This window comes from Pituophis catenifer, unplaced genomic scaffold (genome assembly GCF_029215685.1).
Source record: "Pituophis catenifer annectens isolate HBS135680 unplaced genomic scaffold, rPitCat1.0.hap2 SCAF_3, whole genome shotgun sequence".
Lineage (NCBI taxonomy): Eukaryota > Metazoa > Chordata > Lepidosauria > Squamata > Colubridae > Pituophis > Pituophis catenifer.
The window spans coordinates 89128687-89147125 of NW_027256883.1; the positions used below are offsets into that span (position 1 = coordinate 89128687).

Genomic DNA, 18439 nt, shown 5'->3' on the forward strand with positions numbered 1-18439 from the left:
TTTGACAGTATTAATTAATTTCTAGGGTCACAATATTCTGTCTTCTGCTTCCCAATATAAGATCAAATACAAATTTAGGCAGTAGGTGGTTACGACATGCAGTACTGCAATCAGAAACCGGTTTTCATCTTAAATTAAATAGTACATTAATTCCATATACTGTAGTTTTAGCATGTTTTCCTTTTTTATTTGAAGGAATCCAATATCTCAGACACCACAGAGTCACACATAGCTATAACTTTTTTTATATATATATAAATTGATAGTACCTTAATATACATCAGAGCAATTACTTATTCTTGTTGGATTGAATGGCTTCTAAAGTAGGGGCATCCTTATAAACACAGAATTGTGCACCATATAACAACAAGCGTAGGACTTTTATATTATACAGTTTTATTGCTGCATCGATGTATTGCCATAATGACTGCTATATTTTCAGATTGCGCTAGAAACTTTGAGCACTAATCAGAAAGTTCACTAAATTGTTGTTCCAAAAGGTAGAGGGTTGGAAATAAATGAATAGGTACTTGAAGTCCTTGATCTGATCAATTTGGGGTTTTTTTTTTGTACTTTTTCATTTATTTTTATTTTTCATTTATTAGGGGACTTAAGGCATATTCTGAAGAAAAAACTGAAATCTTAGCCTTGGAGTAAGTAATTGATTTCAGGAATACCAAAGGAAGCTAGGCTTCTGCACATTATATTATTCATGGTATTGGGCACTCATAAACCCAATTGTCAGAACTTTAGTCTTCTTTCCGCTGAAGAAATTACAATCTTCATTCTGCAAGGCCTAACTTATTCAACTATTACAAAGGTTGACAAGATTTTTCATAGCTGTGACTTATGGAAGCTAGGTAATATTCTCTTCTTGTTATTAATTGTTTCAGAACTATTTGGGGTTTTTTGTTCTGTATTTTAAATTTTATATCTGCATTTTATTTAAATACATTTAAATTCCATATTGCAGGGGTGGGTTCTAAATTTTTTTACTACCAGTTCTGTGGGCGAGGCTTATTTTGTGGGCATGGTTTGATGGTCATGTGACAAACAATTCTTTAGGATTTAGCAGAGGTACTGGTCTACCAGGCTTTTAACTGCTTGCAGAGCCGTACCGGTCTACCCATTTGTTTTTTGGAGTGTTCTGGTCTATTTGTTTTTGGAGCATACCAGTCTACCCATTTGTTTTTTGAAGTGTTCTGGTCTATTTGTTTTTGGAGCGCACCGGTCCACCCATTTGTTTTTGGAGTGCACTGGTCTACCACCACACTGCCTTTTACCGCTGATCAGCTGTAGGGCGGTCTTTTGAAGCGCCGCGGCAAGAGTTTAAACAATTTTTTGCTGCTCTGCCACCACCGAGAGCATCGGAAACAGCTTTCAGGCAGTTTGGCCTCAATTGCCAATCTACTACCACCGAGCGGTTTACAAGGAGCGGATCGGTTCTAGCTGATCAGTTGGGAGGCTTCTTGGCTTCTCAATTTAAAGCTAAGGTGTCTTGTTTTGTTTCCCTCTTCTTTATCATGTGAGCCCTGATTTTTTCCTTCTAGCCGATCAGCTGGGACTCGGGAGGCAGCGAATAGATTGGGGGCGGGGCCAGGCAGAGGTGATATTTACCGGTTCTCCAAACTACTCAAAATTTCCACTACCGGTTCGCAAGAACCAAGGAAAACCGGTAGTAACCCACCACTGCCATATTGGTGCTTTATAGGCCTGAGACTGTAAATAAATAAATTCTGACGTCCCTGTTGAGATCAAAGAAGAAAGAAATAAACCACAGTTCACAAAAGGGATGAATTTAAGGAGACATTGCATTAAATATCATTTGAAGAAGCAAAAAGCTTTAGGGCAGTAAAGGATGATAGATTTGGAACATGGCAAGTAGTGATAACTTCTTGAGGAATTGTGTTGTCACATCATCACTTGGTTAATTTTGCTATAGCTTTGTACAAATATTGCTTGCTTTATATTCCTCACAGATTTTTGTCTTTTTCAAGGAAAGCTGTCTGCTCAGATTAATTGGATACTGCTTTTCCTTCTCTTGATAAATCATCTATAATTAATGACATAGGGAAGAGCTGTCTCTTTAATACAGTAAACTAAGACATGATGGGTTCTGCTGTTGGAACTAGACAAATTTCTGACTGGAACAGGCCACACATTCTTCACAGTGAGGGTTATTTATTAGCCATTTAAAAAACATATCTGATGGCAGTTGGGAAAAGAGTAATCATTACATTTCAGGCTTAGATCTCTAAGTGGTTGCAATATTTTACTCTATAGCATCATACTTAGTATTCATTTATTCTAGCTTATGTTAACTTGCATGTCAACGACATGTATTATGTGCATGGAAAGGGCCTTGAATCAACTGTGCTATATATTGAGGACATAACTGCTTCTGTACTCTGAGAACAAGTAATATTGTTATACGTAACATTTCTCAAAATCATTTGCAGAATTATTTTATAGATATTATTAAAAGTGACCTGTGTATACAGTAAAATAGTGATATAATCTTGATTTACTATAATGGATTGCGTTGTGTGAGGTTGTATTTTTTTTTAAAAAAGAAACTTTTTATAAGTTTAAAACATTTATAATTGCAAGAGAATTCATTCTAATTTATTTCTCAAAACTTTACAAATTGTTATATAGCCTTTTACTAAACCCTAAGAAAAGAAGACTGTCCTTCAATCTGACTTTTACAACCTTATTTTAAGTGGCTTAGATCCTCTCTTCAACTATCTGGAAGTCATTTTCAGATTTTTACAAGTTTTACCTATTTACTAATATGTAGTTCTGTATAGAGTTTCCCATGTCTTTAGAACAAAATTCTCTTGGCACATAACAGTTTGATTTAGCAGTATTGCATTAAGATGAAGACATTTCTGAAGAATTGCTGTTTTATAGATCAGTTATTAAAAAATAGGAATAGTTCTCAGCTTTGGCTGGAAGAAGCCTCAGTTGGATGGAAGGAAGCCCCAGAAGCATCACCGTTTTAATCTAAGAACAAATGAGCAAGACACTACTCAAACTGTCTCTGACCTACAATTAGAAGAATCTGAATTGCTAAAAAGGAAGATAAAAAGGAAATTTTGAAATTATTTCAAATCAAAAATACTGAAATGAAGGAAGGGCAAGAAAAATGTTAATTGTAAGCATATTTCAATAATTTGATCAGATTTCTCGATTATATACACAGTTCAAAGACCAATAAAAGAGAATATATGTGTAGCTCAGGGTTGAAATGAGGGATCCTTAGTGCTCTCTGATCGTGGTTGTTTTCTTGCAGACGCTTCATTAGCCAATCTAGGTAACATCATCAGTGCTAGTGAGGAATGTGGTTAGCTCTCAGTTTATATTCTAGTTCCCTTTCTGTATTGGTGGAGATAGTCTTAGAGGTTCTTTGGTTGGGCTGTTTACTCTTGGCTTGTTTGGCAATTCCTTGATTGGGTATTGCTTACTTGATTGTTGCTCTGACGTTAATCTTGGAGCTAATCTATGTGCATCTGGGTACTGATTGCAGGTGGGGAGGTGTTTGGGTCCTTTTTAAAAATAAATTATCATACTACGTAGGACAAACAGTCAGAAGACTAGCAGAACACATCCATCAACACCAACCAACAGTCAGATGATATGATGAAAACTCTTTAATTTCACACATATGGACAGACTTAACTATGGTTTCAACTAAGAAAGTGTGCCCATCCTACACCAAGTCAAGTCCAAAAACATTGGAGAATTTCTAGAAGCCTGGCACTCTTAACAAATTATCCATCAATGAACACATATACACAAACAATTTCTAAATACAGATTAATGGTTAGGATCCAGAGGAACAAAGACTTGCTAAAATAGTTTAGTTAGTTTAGTTTAGTTTAGTTTAGTTTAGTTTAGTTTAGTTTAGTTTAGTTTAGTTTAGTTTAGTTTAGTTTAGTTTAGTTGATTTGTATACTGCCCTACTCCCGAAGGACTCAGGGCGGTGAACAGCCAACAATAAAATACATAGATACAAAAAATTTAAAACCAGAATAAAATCAAATTAAATCATTTTGGCCCAGACAGATTAAAACACCCCAATAATTTAAAAACAGATTAAAATTTACATATTTAAAAAGGGAGAGATTAGGCCAAGCCCGCCTGATGGAATAAAAAGGTCTTCACAGCACGGCGGAAGGAGCGCAGATCCGGGATCCTCCGTATCTCCGGGCGGAGCTCATTCCAGATGGTAGGTGCCCCCATAGAGAAGGCTCTCCCCCTAGGGGCCACCAGTCGACACTGTTTGGCTGACGGCACCCGGAGGAGTCCCTCTCTATGAGAGCGCACTGGCCGGTGGGAGGCTATTGGTGGTAGTAGGCGGTCCCGTAGATAACCAGGTCCTAAGCCATGGAGCGCTTTAAAGGTGGTAACCAAAACCTTGAAGCGCACCCGGAAGACCACCGGGAGCCAGTGCAGCTCACGCAGGAGAGGTGTTACATGGGAGCGCCATGTCGCTCCCATTACCACCTGCGCGGCCGCACTCTGCGCCAGTTGGAGCTTCCGGGTGCTCCTCAAGGGGAGCCCCATGTAGAGAGCATTACAATAGTCCAGGCGGGAGGTGACGAGGGCATGAGTGACCGTGCGTAACGAGTCCCGTTCCAGAAAGGGACGCAACTGGCGAATCAGGCGAACCTGATGAAAAATCCTCCCGGTCACGGCCGTCAAGTGCTCTTCTAAAGACAGCCGTGAATCCAGGAGGACGCCCAAGTTGCGAGCCCTCTCCGTGGGGGCCAATGATTCGCCCCCAATAGTCAGTGATGGCGTCAACTGACTATATCGGGACGTCGGAAACCACAGCCACTCGGTCTTGGATGGGTTGAGCCTGAGCCTGTTCCTCCCCATCCAGATCCGTACGGCCTCCAGACACCGGGACATCACTTCAAAAAAATGGCATTTTTTTGAGCAGAAAAGGGTACAGTTCTGCCCCAAGTAGTATATGGAAGATTTTCACAGGGACCAGTTCATAGTCCCTGCCACAACAATATTCTCATTCTGGAGTTTATAAACAGAGGAAGGACAGAGCCATCTTATGCAATAACCATGCCATTTTTATATCAGAAATGTTCCCTTAAACAGCAGAAAAGTCAATTCCTTGCTGACTCAGAGGTCAGGAAGTGTTTATTTACTCCTGGGATGATTCAGGAGAGAGCAGAGGAAATAGTGTAACTTGAGTGGAATGACAGGCAGTTTCCAAGGGTACAATCTGGCAAGGAACATACTGTAGGCATATAATATATTGAACATTTTTTAAAAAAAGATTAAATGATGCCATGTGTTATAATCAGTTTGGAATAATTAGCTGAAGTAGCTACTGCCAGGCATAATGGCATTGTTGTATTTTTTTTCTTTGCCAGTATAATGCAGTCCAGCACCTTGAGCTGATAATTTTGATAGGAATGGGAGAAAAATAGGAGATAACTACTCCCATGTTCCAAATGTTGCTAACTGCGTACCCAAGTGGTTACTGCAAGGAACAGTTTTCCAGTATGATTAATAAATAGCACTAGAAGACTCACTTGGGAAGATTACTAGATAGTTACAACAATAAGAAGCGTGGCTGGTGATGATTAGACACATGCTTTTTTTGGTCTCAGTTTCCTCTTCCTCCCTCACAATTCGAAATCTCTATGTGTAGAAGAAGAACCGCTTATACAAAATGCAAAAGGCTAAATGTCATGTCACAGGACATTTTTCTTGTCTTCTGAATACACATCAATTGAAATATCTCACAGATTTGAGGCCCTCTAGCAGCTACACATCCAGTTAGAGATACTATACATCTTTTAATTCAATGCCAGAAAACGTTTTGACCCTAACTACCCAGTATTAGATTATGCCATACATAGTTTTGTACAGTGGTGGGATTCAGCTGGTTTGCTCTGGTTGTTAACATTTTCTGCGGTTCAGCAAACCGACTTTCCCAGCACTTTCACCGCCCCTTGCCCCTCCCCTCCCAGACACTCCTCACCTGGCCTGAGAAGGTAACATCAATGCCGCTGGAGATGAGAATGACAACTCCCCAGAAGTGTTCATCATATCTCTGATCAGCACTTTAAAGGAGGACTCTCCCCTGGACACAATGGTGGCCCTCTTCAGTGTGAGAGACCAGGGTGTGGCAGGGAAGCCTTATGCAAAAACGCAGGGGCTGGGAAGGTGTATTGGCGATGGAAGAGGGCATATCAGCCTGGCTGCAGTTAGGAACCCATCCAGGGCCAGCCGGTCATTAAATCACATGACCCCCCCCAGCCACGCCTACCCAGCCGATCATTAGGGCAGAAAACCAGTTGTTAAATTGTTTGAATCCCACCACTGGTTTTGTAGTGCTTTCTTGATTTTAACCACCAGAAGCAGGTTAAAATGCAGAAAGGTACTGGGATAATAAAATTCTTATTTATATTGATATCATTTTGTTGGCTGCATGGATTTCATAATGGTTAAGTAACGGATTGAGGATTCTGTGTTCTGTGAAATGAAAAACAGAGCCAGACTTTTCTCTCTTTCATTAAAGTATCTATATTCAGAGAGCAAGTATTGTTCTAAATTCAAAAAAGGCTAGAGCTAAGTCTAACAAATTTGATTTGGGAAAAAAATGGATGACCACTAAATGGCAGCAAAGATGTTTGTTTATTGTTTTACCTTTGCTGGTAGTCATCCAGATCAGGGGTCCGTGAAGCACTACCAGTACATGAACTGCTGGCAGCCAAGCACGAGAAGCTCCATTTGCAAATGCGAGCACCCTGCATGTGTGTGAAACCATCCTTTCCCCACTTACACCACCTCCACTGCCAGTCCAATAGCCAGAAAGCCAGAAAGGTTGGGGACCCCTGATCCAGATTCTTCCACCCAAAGACCCTTGTTTTAAATTCCACTGTTCCTCATTCTTAAAATATCTGAAAGTTTTGCCTAAGTAAGTTCCTGATTCCAGTTTTTGTTTTGGCCAGTATGTAACCAACCTGAACCCAGGCAAAGAACTTTCAGAATGCAATACAATTACGTATTTCACATGTACCTTCAGTTTTTAACTTTTTAAAATTTCTATTACTTTTTCTAACATCATGTACTGCAAACTTCATATTCACAAATTGCAATCGCTATCTTTTCTTTATTCCCAGCATCTGAAACCCAGAGTTTACTCTGTTTCTGAACATGGAAGTTTCACTTAGCTTTCCCAATTGATCAAAACTATTATAAACAGTTTCTTAAAATATAAGAAGGTATAAAAATGGATTAAAATTGTGGACTTTGGGACCATAGTATTTTCTTCCCTACAAAATTGGATACACAGCACTGACTTGTAGGAGAGGAAACATGGTGAAAAGCTGATCGCATTGAAAAAAATATGTTCATATTTTATTTCATGTTGGGTTCAAGGCCCATTTCACAAAGTATTTGTTTTCTAAATGAATCCTCAAAACTTTCATTATAGAATAGAAGCAGGAATTCATTCCTATATTTGATATTCTTCTTTCTTCAGAAAGTAGTACAGGAAGAATAAATGTTTCTACTTGATTTTGGTTATATGATGATGGCTGTACTGACAATCAACATTTTAATGGCCATTTGTTTTTCTTGATATGGGCAAACATTTTAACCATAGACTTAAAATTATTTGGAGTTTTTTATTAAATATCTAAATAATGGTCCAAGACAGTCATAGAATGGATACCACTTGATAAAAAACGTCTATGAAAGAGACCTAAAACAAGATGGATCAACAACATGATCAACAAGATGGATCAACAACAGCTGGCTTGAGTCAAATTTTAAACGGATTTTAAATTGGAATGTTTTAATTACGGCCAAAATTATTTAATTATTTTAAACAGTTCTTTTTTAGATTTTGTATGTTTTGTATGTATGTCTTGTTTTTACTTTGGCTGTTCACCGCCCTGAGTCCTACATTGGAGAAGGGCGGTATAGAAATTTAAACAAATAAATAAATAAATAAATAAACATCAGCAAGTATTGTGGGCCTAATTAGCAAAAGAAAGTATTGGTTGGAAACTTGCAGAAGAGGCCTTCACCCTGCAATGGATAGACAAAGGCTAAAATGATGATGTTTAAATATCATGCTTTTTTGCCAGCCTTCAAAGCCCTTTTTTAAATTTGCAATTTTCATGTCCCACAAAAGGATTCCATCTCCTTCTTGCCATACTATGCTGTTTTTACCAGTTTGTATCCTATTGTTCCATATATATTTAACCAATCTTTCTGTAACATCTGAGAGATTCCTCTTTTTGATATTTCATTCTCCTTACCGTCTTCCTTAAGTTTACCCTTCCATATTCCATCCAAACCATAGACTACTGCCTGCCCCAAATAAGTATTTTTTATTAGCTTTATAATTTGTATATGAAAATGATACAGGACACAACTTGTCCAGAAAATTCTAAAAGAAGCAGAAAAATGTCTTGAGGGGGTATCATTCCTATTCATTAATATACCAAGAAAAAGCATTCTTCATTTCAATTATTATTTCTGGCTGAGACTTAGTAGCTTCTCTTAAAGTCTACAGAGTTGGTCTGATGTGATCTTAGGTGAGACATGGTTTCAAAGGAAGGGGCAGCAATGTGAACATATACACCAATTGTCCCGAATAACAACAATTTTTCAAAAATGAGGTAGAATATGGTACCCTCAATGCTATATCAATAAGGAATAGAGCAGAAAATAATGAGAGAAGGTAGTCTCACAGATATCCAGATCCTGAGCCAAACAAAGCTTTCATGGCAAATTCCTGCTGTCTGAATTGCACCTAGAAGCTAACTGCAAGCTTTCCCAGTAGTAGTGTAACTTGTGAAAAGTAAGATATCCTTAACTACCTAAGTCAAAGAATTCTGAACTAGCTATAAACTCCAAGTGGTCATTGTGGGCAACCTAATATCAAGTGATTTACTATAATCCAGTTGAATGATGACCAAGACATGAATGATTTTGAGAGAGTCTCCCGATCTAGGAATACTGTGCACAAAATGGAGTTGTGCAAAGACACCCTCCCCCCTCAAGCTGCAGATGCCATCTGCTTCTTGAGTAGTATAATTACTCTGCAAAAATCAGTATAATAAAACATTCTGTCTTTTGGCAGGACCACAATTATTCTGGCAAATACATATTTTTCAAACATATGCTTACTATGAAGACAATTTTCAGAAAACTTGAGATGGGCAAGTTTAAAACTTTCTTACTAGTTCTTACTAATTTCCTAGTTATACATTAATATAAAACTGCATCTATATACCTATACTTAACTATCATGAGAATGCCACCATCTTGAGTAAAAAAAAACAAAAAACCTATAATGGCCAGTTACAGAACATCACCCTGACTTTGCCTATATCTTTTCCCCTCTCTTTCCATCTCTTATTTTCAAGAAAAAAATAGCTAAAATCATCAGTGTGGAGGGCCATGGCCCATTATTGGGCCTTGAGCCTTTTGGAATGGGCTGCAGAAGTGGCAGATGAGCATGTATGTGTGCATCTCCACTCGCGTGAGCAGCAGGTGAGCACATACGCTACATGTGCGCATGCCTGCCCCTGCAACAGTTGGAGCTGTGCATGCATGCTTGTCTGCTGCACCATGGAACCATCTCCTCTTCCCACCCACCCACCCCCGCTGGTCCACAGAGCTGAAAAGGTTGGGGAACTCTGCTGTGGAAGACTGGCTCTAAAAAGATTATTAGTCCCTCAGTCCTTTAATCTTTCTCCAGTTCCAGCTGCTGACCCATTTAATGGCCAGTGATCATCTTTCGGTGTTTGTCTATATCTGGTACATGTCTTTTACATAAGTACTATACCTTCCAACTGGAGGATGGAAGAACAGTACTACTGGATGTCCCAATTTGGTCACAATCAGGCCCAGAGACAATAGAGATCCCTATTCAAGTGATTCTACACATTAAAGGCTGCTCAGTAGTTATTCATAATAGAGATATCTTTATCTCTCCTCCAGTTGGAATGTATGATCAATCTATGTATATGTATAATCAATCCAGCCATAAACTCTAGCAATAGAGCAGCCAACAATAGTGTATGGAGACCTCAATGAATTACCCAACATTGAGGGTTTGGGCGGTAGAGGAGATGAAGTCAAGAGTAATGCATTTCTGTATTTTTTTTCCAGTTGTTTCAGTGGTCTTCTCCTCTCTTCTTGCTTTGTCATTAGGATCCTGAATTGATGACAACAGGTTCCCCCCCCCCTCCAATGTGTTGCTGGTAGAGAAATGAAGACCTGGAGGGTGGGTGGAGATGAATATATGGAAGATGAGAGTTCTTCTTCTAATTCCTTTTAACTTGTTGATTTTTTTAATATTTGTTATTAGAATGTTGAACATATTGGTTAAGGTAAAAACACATATTCTTAAACAACATTTTCTTCAAAATAACCTCCAAGATTATCAGAAGAATAAGATCATCATAATCCCAGAGCTAATGACAAATTGTAGATATGCATTTTTGTTTCCATTTGACATGATCATATTCACAAGAGAGAGAGAGAGAGAAAATTGATGCCCGATTCCTTGGGGAAGGGGACTTGATTCTTTTATTCTTCTGCCAATCTGAGTGAGCCTTAAAAAACTGGAAATTCAGGATTTTCTTATTAAGGTACCAACAAGTTATTGAATAAGCAATGTTATTGTGGACATCAACAAGTTCTCTAAAGTATAAATTATAAACTCCAAGTTTCAACACATTAATTTTGTGTTTCCCATCACTTTCTCCCTTGCCTTCCCTCTCATGTTGAGCTTTATGGTTCTGGTGTAGCACATTTGTTTTTGGTTGTGTTACCTGGTAGTGCATTAAACAGTAGTTTATTAACATACTTTCAGAACTGATATAATTTAAAACTGGACACCTAGTAACCTGACATTATCCAGACAATCTTACTATACTGTACTGTACTGTACTTTTACTGTACATATGATGATTCGGATAGACTTTATGATGTATGGCTCATCCAAAGAAGAAGCTTATCATTCTCACTCTTGCAGTTAATTTCCATATGTTTGTTATCCTTTTCTTATATGAGTTACTGAAGCAGACTATTGGGATATCGAAGGAGTACTTCTCTGTTGTCTGAATGAGAAATTGCCCAAACCTTTGGTCTGAACCTATGATTTTTAATTTGTACCTCTCTTTGTATTTTCTGTGTAATGGATTCCTTCTATGGAAAAAAAAGATGTGGGCCAAAGGAGTCTGCCTGGAAGAAGGTATATTTTAGGGTTGAACTACATTTTATATAGAGTTTTTGACTGGCTGATTTTTAAACTATGTCCTGAATTGCCTCATCAGTCAACCTGAATAATATGAAGACACTTGTATTTTTCTAAGTTTGCATAGGTCTAGGTGGCAATTCCTATTCATTCAGTTTTATAGCTAAATATATCTGCTGCTATCAATGCAGATATTTCTATTAGAAATCTAGTTTTCTTGGCTGCCGCTAAAATTTCACTTTTGTATTAGTGATATAATGCAAATTCAGGATTGGGATATCTTGTCTATAAAATAGACTGGTATTCCCACTAACATTATTTGGAACAGGAAGCCCATATTGTGATGAATAAAACAAATGATTCCATTATTATTTCTGGCTGCATTGCTGATGCAGAGTTAGAAGGGGTCATTAGGCAGACATCAACGAACATTCATTAGCAAAGAAGTTGATGGGGTCATTAGAGAAGTATATCAGTTCAACAGGAATAAAACAAATTGTAGACAGCAAAAAAAAATATCCTTTTTTAAAAAAAACGGTTTGACCACTCATTTAAGTAAATATATATAAAACTGATAGAGAAAAATCATTTTTCATCTAATGCACAAATACTCCCATTTGTTTTTCTCTTGCAAGGATAGTGGCATAAATGGATTCAGAGAAGATTTATACAAATTAATGATCCATCAGTACTGACCAATTGAGATACATTAACTATTAACATGGGAATGCATCCTCATTCTTAAAATGTCTCCAGCTTTCTATTTTCTGGAAACTGAGTGAACAACAGAGAATGTGTCAGCCCATAATTGTTTAATAGCATCTTGAGTGCTTCACTCTAGCTTATGCTGAGTTGTTGTACTTAGAATCCAACAATTCCTTCTTCCACAGAGTTATTATCTACTTTGTAGATATCCTATGTAACTGTATTTCAGGAGGAATGTAAAATAGCAGCAGCAACAGCAAAATAAACAGCTTAAAAACCAAGAATGTTTCCGGTCACTTTACCACAAAAAGCAATCTGTATTATTGAGCTGGAAAGGAAATGTGTATGTATGTGAATGTCTGTATATTCACACGTATATGTGCATGTGCACAAACGTATAGCAGCCTAAATGTCAGGACTGCCATGCTGCTGGTCCAGCCATGCTTCCCCAGATGCCAATCTGCCATATGAAATAAGGGGAGGGAGCTGCAGAGTGGTATAAGGGTGTGTGTGTGTGGGGAGGTGTAGAGTAAAGGGAATCAAAACTATTCATCATACTGTCCTCTAACAGCTGTCGGCCATTCTAAGGTCACACCATGGAATGCAACACCTTCCAGCCCACCAAGCCAGGGACTGTTACCAAAACAATTTGTTTGAAATGTAATTAGATAGTTTGTTGTTAGTTGCAAAGTCATGTCTGACCCAACGCGACCCCAAGGACAACTTTCCTCCAGGCCTTCCTGTCCTCTACCATCCCCAGGAGACCATTTAAGCTCACGCCTACTGCTTCAGTGAGTCCATCCAGCCACCTCATTCTCAGCTGTCCCCTCCTTCTATTGCGTCAATCAACATCCAGAATCAGAAATAACAGAACAGAGGCTAGCAGGTCAGTGTTAATTTATAATAGAAAACAAAGCATCCACAGAAGTAGAATTGGAAGAACTGCCAAGGTCTATCCAGGGCAAAGAAATCAAAGCCTTGCCAGAAGTAACTCAGACTGTAGAGGCAATTCAAGGAGAGTCAGAAGCCAGCATAGCTATTGAATCATTTTCATTCCCAGGCATCCTCTACTCTGCCTTCTCCTCAAGAAGAACAAAGTTCTCAAATTAAAAAACAAGAGGAACTGAAGCAAAGAATAATTGAGTATCTAGAACAGCACAAAAATAACAGAATACTTGTAAACAGTAAACAGTTACTTGCTTTGAAGCTGATTACAAAGAAACAGTATAAATCTCCAATTTCAATCAAATCAGAAATGTTTTTAATCAATCAATCAGTGAAGAGACTGCACTGCAGATGTTTGGTTGAAACATCTGACTGCTCTGTAACAACTCATTGCCAAGCAGTTTAGCAACATACTGCAAAGAGGTGAAATTGAAAATTGGTTAACATTTGGAAAAAACCCTGTGATAATGAAATATCCAGCAAGAGGGGAAACAGCAGGCAACTACAGGCCAATTACCTACTTACTAACAATTTTCAGATTGCTGATGCAGTTGATCATTGCAGTTCTTGAAAGAGATGAGTTCACTTTTTATTCTTCCAGTAACATGTAAATACATCAAACGTGGTAAATTCCTACTTTCATTGAGCTGTTTAACCTGTTTCCAGAGGTATCATACCTATTTAATCAGTTTCTTGAGTATGGCTGTAACATTTTGGTATATGTGATAACATCTTGAAATGAAAAGACGTTTTACAGTGAAGCTAATGGTGAGAACCTCACATTTATCCTTGTTTTTAAAAGGTTCCATATTTTATCTTATACTGTAATATAAAATTTTAAATTATTTTGTTTCTTTATATCATAAATACATATACATGAATACATATAAACACATAAATACATGTTATCATATATCATAAATAGTCCATAGTAAGTTACATTCCCTATCATGGTCCACCAACTGATGCTGTGGGAATATTAGCATGGTGTCTGGAAGCTGTGGAACCTTGGATGGGGAAAATGGGCTTTAACTCTAACAGGACTAAGCTTTTGTTTAAGACACTCTGTATGCAGTAATTTTCCATCTCTAGTTCTGTATTGGGTTGCACTACACTAAACAGAACAGGGGTATAATTTGGGGACCTGTGGCTAGGAAGGCCTTTGCACAACTTCACTTGTGTGTTAATTGCACTCTTTCCTTGGTCTGAGTGGCATTGCTTGACCATTTTTCAAGTGGATTAATGTAATGTCCTCTATATGGAGCTGTCCTTGAAGAACATTTGAAAACTCCAGCTAGTTCAGAATGCAGCAATGTAGGGAGTTAAAAGTATGTCTCGGTGTGTCCATTGTTACTGTACATCTCTGCTCCTCAAGCTGCATTGGCTTCTAGTATGTTTTGGGATCAATTCAAGGTGTCGGTTGCCACGTATAAAGCTTTGCGTGACAAGGGAATGGGGGTTTTGCAACTCAGCTTCTCCCCAATTGTTTCTACTTGTTCCATCAGATGCAGCAAGATGATGTGGGTTCCATCAATTAAAAAATGTCATCTTATGGGACCCAGAAAGCAGTCCTTTCTGTCCCAGCACCTGTCCTTTGGAACAGCATGCTTCCCGAGATTGAATTCATCCCAAATCTCTTGGCCTTTCAAAAAGCCATAAGACCTATATGTGCTCCTGCATGGTGTGTGTGTGTGTGTGTGTGTGTCAGAGGGTTTATTGGAGCCTTTGGGCATTCTTAGTTTGTTAATTTTTTAAAATCTTGACAGTCATTATAACTTTTATATATTAGTTTTTGTTTTTTGTCGTTGTTTTACTTTCTTTTATATGTCATTAGCTGCCCAGAGTCACAATGGTGATATGGGCATATGTGTAAATATAATATGATGGTGATGATGATGGTGGTGGTGGTGGTGATAGTTTCTGTATGTTTTTAAGACTTCCCTGAAATTAAGAAATTAACAAAACAAAGCTCATTAGATGTACTACTCTTCATCTCAGGAGTAGGGAGTTCTAATATTTTTTTAAAAAAATTAATAAATCCGATTGACTATCTGAAGTGATAGAAATTATTTTTTTCTTATAATTCTTAGTCTTCATGCATAGATTTGGCTGTTGTGACTTACTTCATATTCAACCTACTATCATGCTGTCATGATTAGAATTATTAAAAGCCATTTGAATTTGACACTATTCATTCAAGACATTTGCAATGAGTATTGTCATGTAAATCACGATCATGGAAATAATTTTAACCTCATAGGATAAATATTTACTACATAGAATTTATTTTAACATTGTCCAAATAATATAATGCATATCTTGATTTTCTCTTCGATTTTCCAAAACTCCTATGTAAATATTAATTTTCATAGCTTTTCAAAATGTATGCATTATCATATTAAAGCCTGTCTGACTACATAAAGACTGTGCTGCGATTTCATGGATATGAACAAACAGCAACCTGTGGCTTTGGCTTGCAATTAGATGTTGCAATTTTGTCATTATCATTGTTTTTATTAAACACCTGGATTATCGGGAGACTGCCTCTGTCCTGTGATTTCTGCCTGGCCAATACGATAGAACAAAGTGGGCATGCTCTGAGTCTCCTCAGTTAAACAGTGTAACCTTTTGGGACTCAGGAAGCATGCCTTCTCCGTAACATCTGTCCCATCTAGAAGGAGTTTTTCCTAAGATCTGAGTACTCCCCTCCTGATGATGTTCTGGGAGGCCTTGAAAATCTGGTTGTTCTCCCAGGCCTTTGGGTAGGGTGATGGATGCCTCTGTTTAAAATACATGTTGCCTGGATCGACATTATAAAACAAGCATTTTGTAATTGTTTTCAATTAATTGTGTTATATTCTTATTTATGTGTTGTTTTTATGCCATTTTTTTTCACTTTGTGAGCTGCCCAGAGTTGCACAGCATTAAAATTGAATTAATGAAAAAATAAAGTAAATTTCTATATTTGGGTAAACATACTTCAGAGTCAAAACATTGGCCAGATAGGATTTTCAGCTTATAGGAGTTCAGGATTCATTATCACTCATTGTATCTGTCCTTCATTTAGGGTGGTGGTGGGGGAAGTAAAATAAATGGTTCACAGGAAAATAAATCTTGATGAAGCTGCTCAATTTTAGTATTTTTTCTTGGGGAATTAAGATTTTCTTACTGCAACACTTAGCTCTATTTTCATTTTAACCTTCAAACTGGTTCTGGTTCTGCTGATTCTATTAAAATTTTATTTTATTGTTTGTTAATTGTTGCTTCCTGTATTTCATAAACTTTTGTAGCACACACGTACTTTTTGTTTTGAGCTGCTAGAATATTAGTATTTACACTGAGCAGCTTGGGTTTACTTCTATTATTTTTTGGGACAGTATATAAAAGCAAATCAATTAGTAAAACAAAATATTGTATTTGAAATTTATGCAAAGATGAAAATGAGAATTCGATAAATGATAAATTTATGGTAATAGAATATTGTAACCAGATATGTGCTGCTTAATATATCTTTTGAGCTAAATCCTTGTGTACTTATTTACATTGGAATTGTGTTTGGGAAAATCAAATTGCCTGGCTTGACCTAATTCCCTGTTATTCTCATTGTTGTTGTTGTTGTTTACAACTCAAACAATACATAATCTCAGTTTACAGATTTAATATAAACAGTTAACAATGTGACTTCAGAAAGATTTACACCGATTCAAGGCAAAATGCAACCAACCTAACAGTTCCAGTTCTTTTTACCCCTATTCACTCAAAATTAGTTTGTATACAAATGTTTAGGCTTATTACTTTGATGGATTCTTTGAATGAACAGCCATTATTTATCTTTTGCTATTAACAGAATGTTCATTTGACTTAACATCACATCATATTTTCAGATAATGTGCATCAAATATCGCACAACCACCTAATGAGAGATTAATTAAAGCACATGCTTATCCCAATGCCCATATTTAGGTGCTGTCTGTTGATAACGCTGATTTTATACTAAGGCAGAGTGTACTATCCATAGGCTATACTTTGGGACATTACAAAGTAGTAAAGAATACTGTAGTAAGAGGTATTATTTATTGCAACCAACAAGGTCATACATTCAGTTTTGCAGCTACAAAGATTGGCTGTATAGATACAAAGATAGCCAGGAAAATGATTAAAACTTGAGAAAGGGGCCCCTTGTTAGCAAACAGGAGTGCTGATTTACCACCAGCTTATCAGATATTTAGGAGCTGAGAACTTGGCAGGACAAGAAAACAACAGTCAATTGCCAGCCATCAACACACAAATCAACCAATAGGAAGAGACCACATAAATATGATGCATAGGATAGCCCAAAGCACACATTCCAGTAGAGAGAAGTTCCCTGAGGGTGGGCTCCAGCACGAGTCTGAAAGTTCAGAAGACTCAACCTCTGGTCCTAGTGACCGACCCAGATTGCATCTTATTTAGATCAATAGTTTTTATTTTGTTCATAAGATCTTCTCTAGTTTCTTCTTTTACCAGCTGCTCAATAAACTCTACACTGTGATGGCATTTTTAAAAAAATTACTAGGGAATGGCAACTTGCAGAAAGACTCTGAGGAATTTAAGGAACTGTATGTGATTGTAGTGCATACTATTCTTATGATTTCCCATCTCCCAAGAGCAGGTGAAAGTGGTAAACTTTTCAATTCCATTCAGTTTACAAAAAAATTTTGGTATCCAGGCTTCTATGTTTTTTTTAAATATATATTTTTAAAAAGCTTATTGATTCCTTTTCTAATGCAGTACCTGCTTAGCTTGGTCAAAGCACACAGAAATCCTCTCTGTTATTTCCATTCAATTAAATTTCATGTGCTTGTGGCACATTTTTAAAATGTTGCCTATTTTGAAAGTTTACAGCAGTATAGTAGTTTACAATTCACACCTTTCCTTACAGTAAGTCCATGTCTCCAAAGGAATTAGTAAAACAATTAACTTCTCATGTATGCATGTGATTTGTTTTCAACTTTTTAAAATATAATTTATTCACATATTAGATTCTGTAATTTGTAAGTTACATCTTTAAAATGATTGGCTTGGTTTGGCTAGCTATTCAGTATGATAGAATCTGTTGTCTTTGTTATATATATATGAAATGGCTGCCAGATTCTGCATGAACATTCACAAAATACTCATTTATAAGAAGGCAAACTTGTGTGGTTCTTTCCTCACAGTCCTCTATTCCTACAGGATTATACCTTCCAATCCTTTATCTACTTTTTGGGAAGGCATGCATAATGGCAAATTAAACACTGAGCTGCAAATATGTACCATTTTACTTTCTAAGAATGTCTACGTGGTTTATATGAACCGAGATAAATTGCTGAAAATAAAGGTGTTGCTGGTGGCTGATGCATTGTAGTTTAGCTTTATTAATTGATTGATTAATTGCCTATCTTTATTATTTTTTCAAATGACTCAAGCTGGTTAGCATATCCAGCATATCTTCCTCCTCCTATTATCCTTATAACAACAACTCTATGAAGTGAGTTGGACTGAGAGAATGATTGGCCC

At 37.2% G+C, this 18439-nt stretch overlaps 1 protein-coding gene across 1 annotated transcript in view; it reads left to right on the top strand.

The window, feature by feature from the left end:
• Positions 1-18439, top strand: part of GABBR2 (gamma-aminobutyric acid type B receptor subunit 2) — a 342456-nt gene that overhangs the window by 155674 nt on the left and 168343 nt on the right. The gene's annotated exons all lie outside the window — the stretch shown is intronic.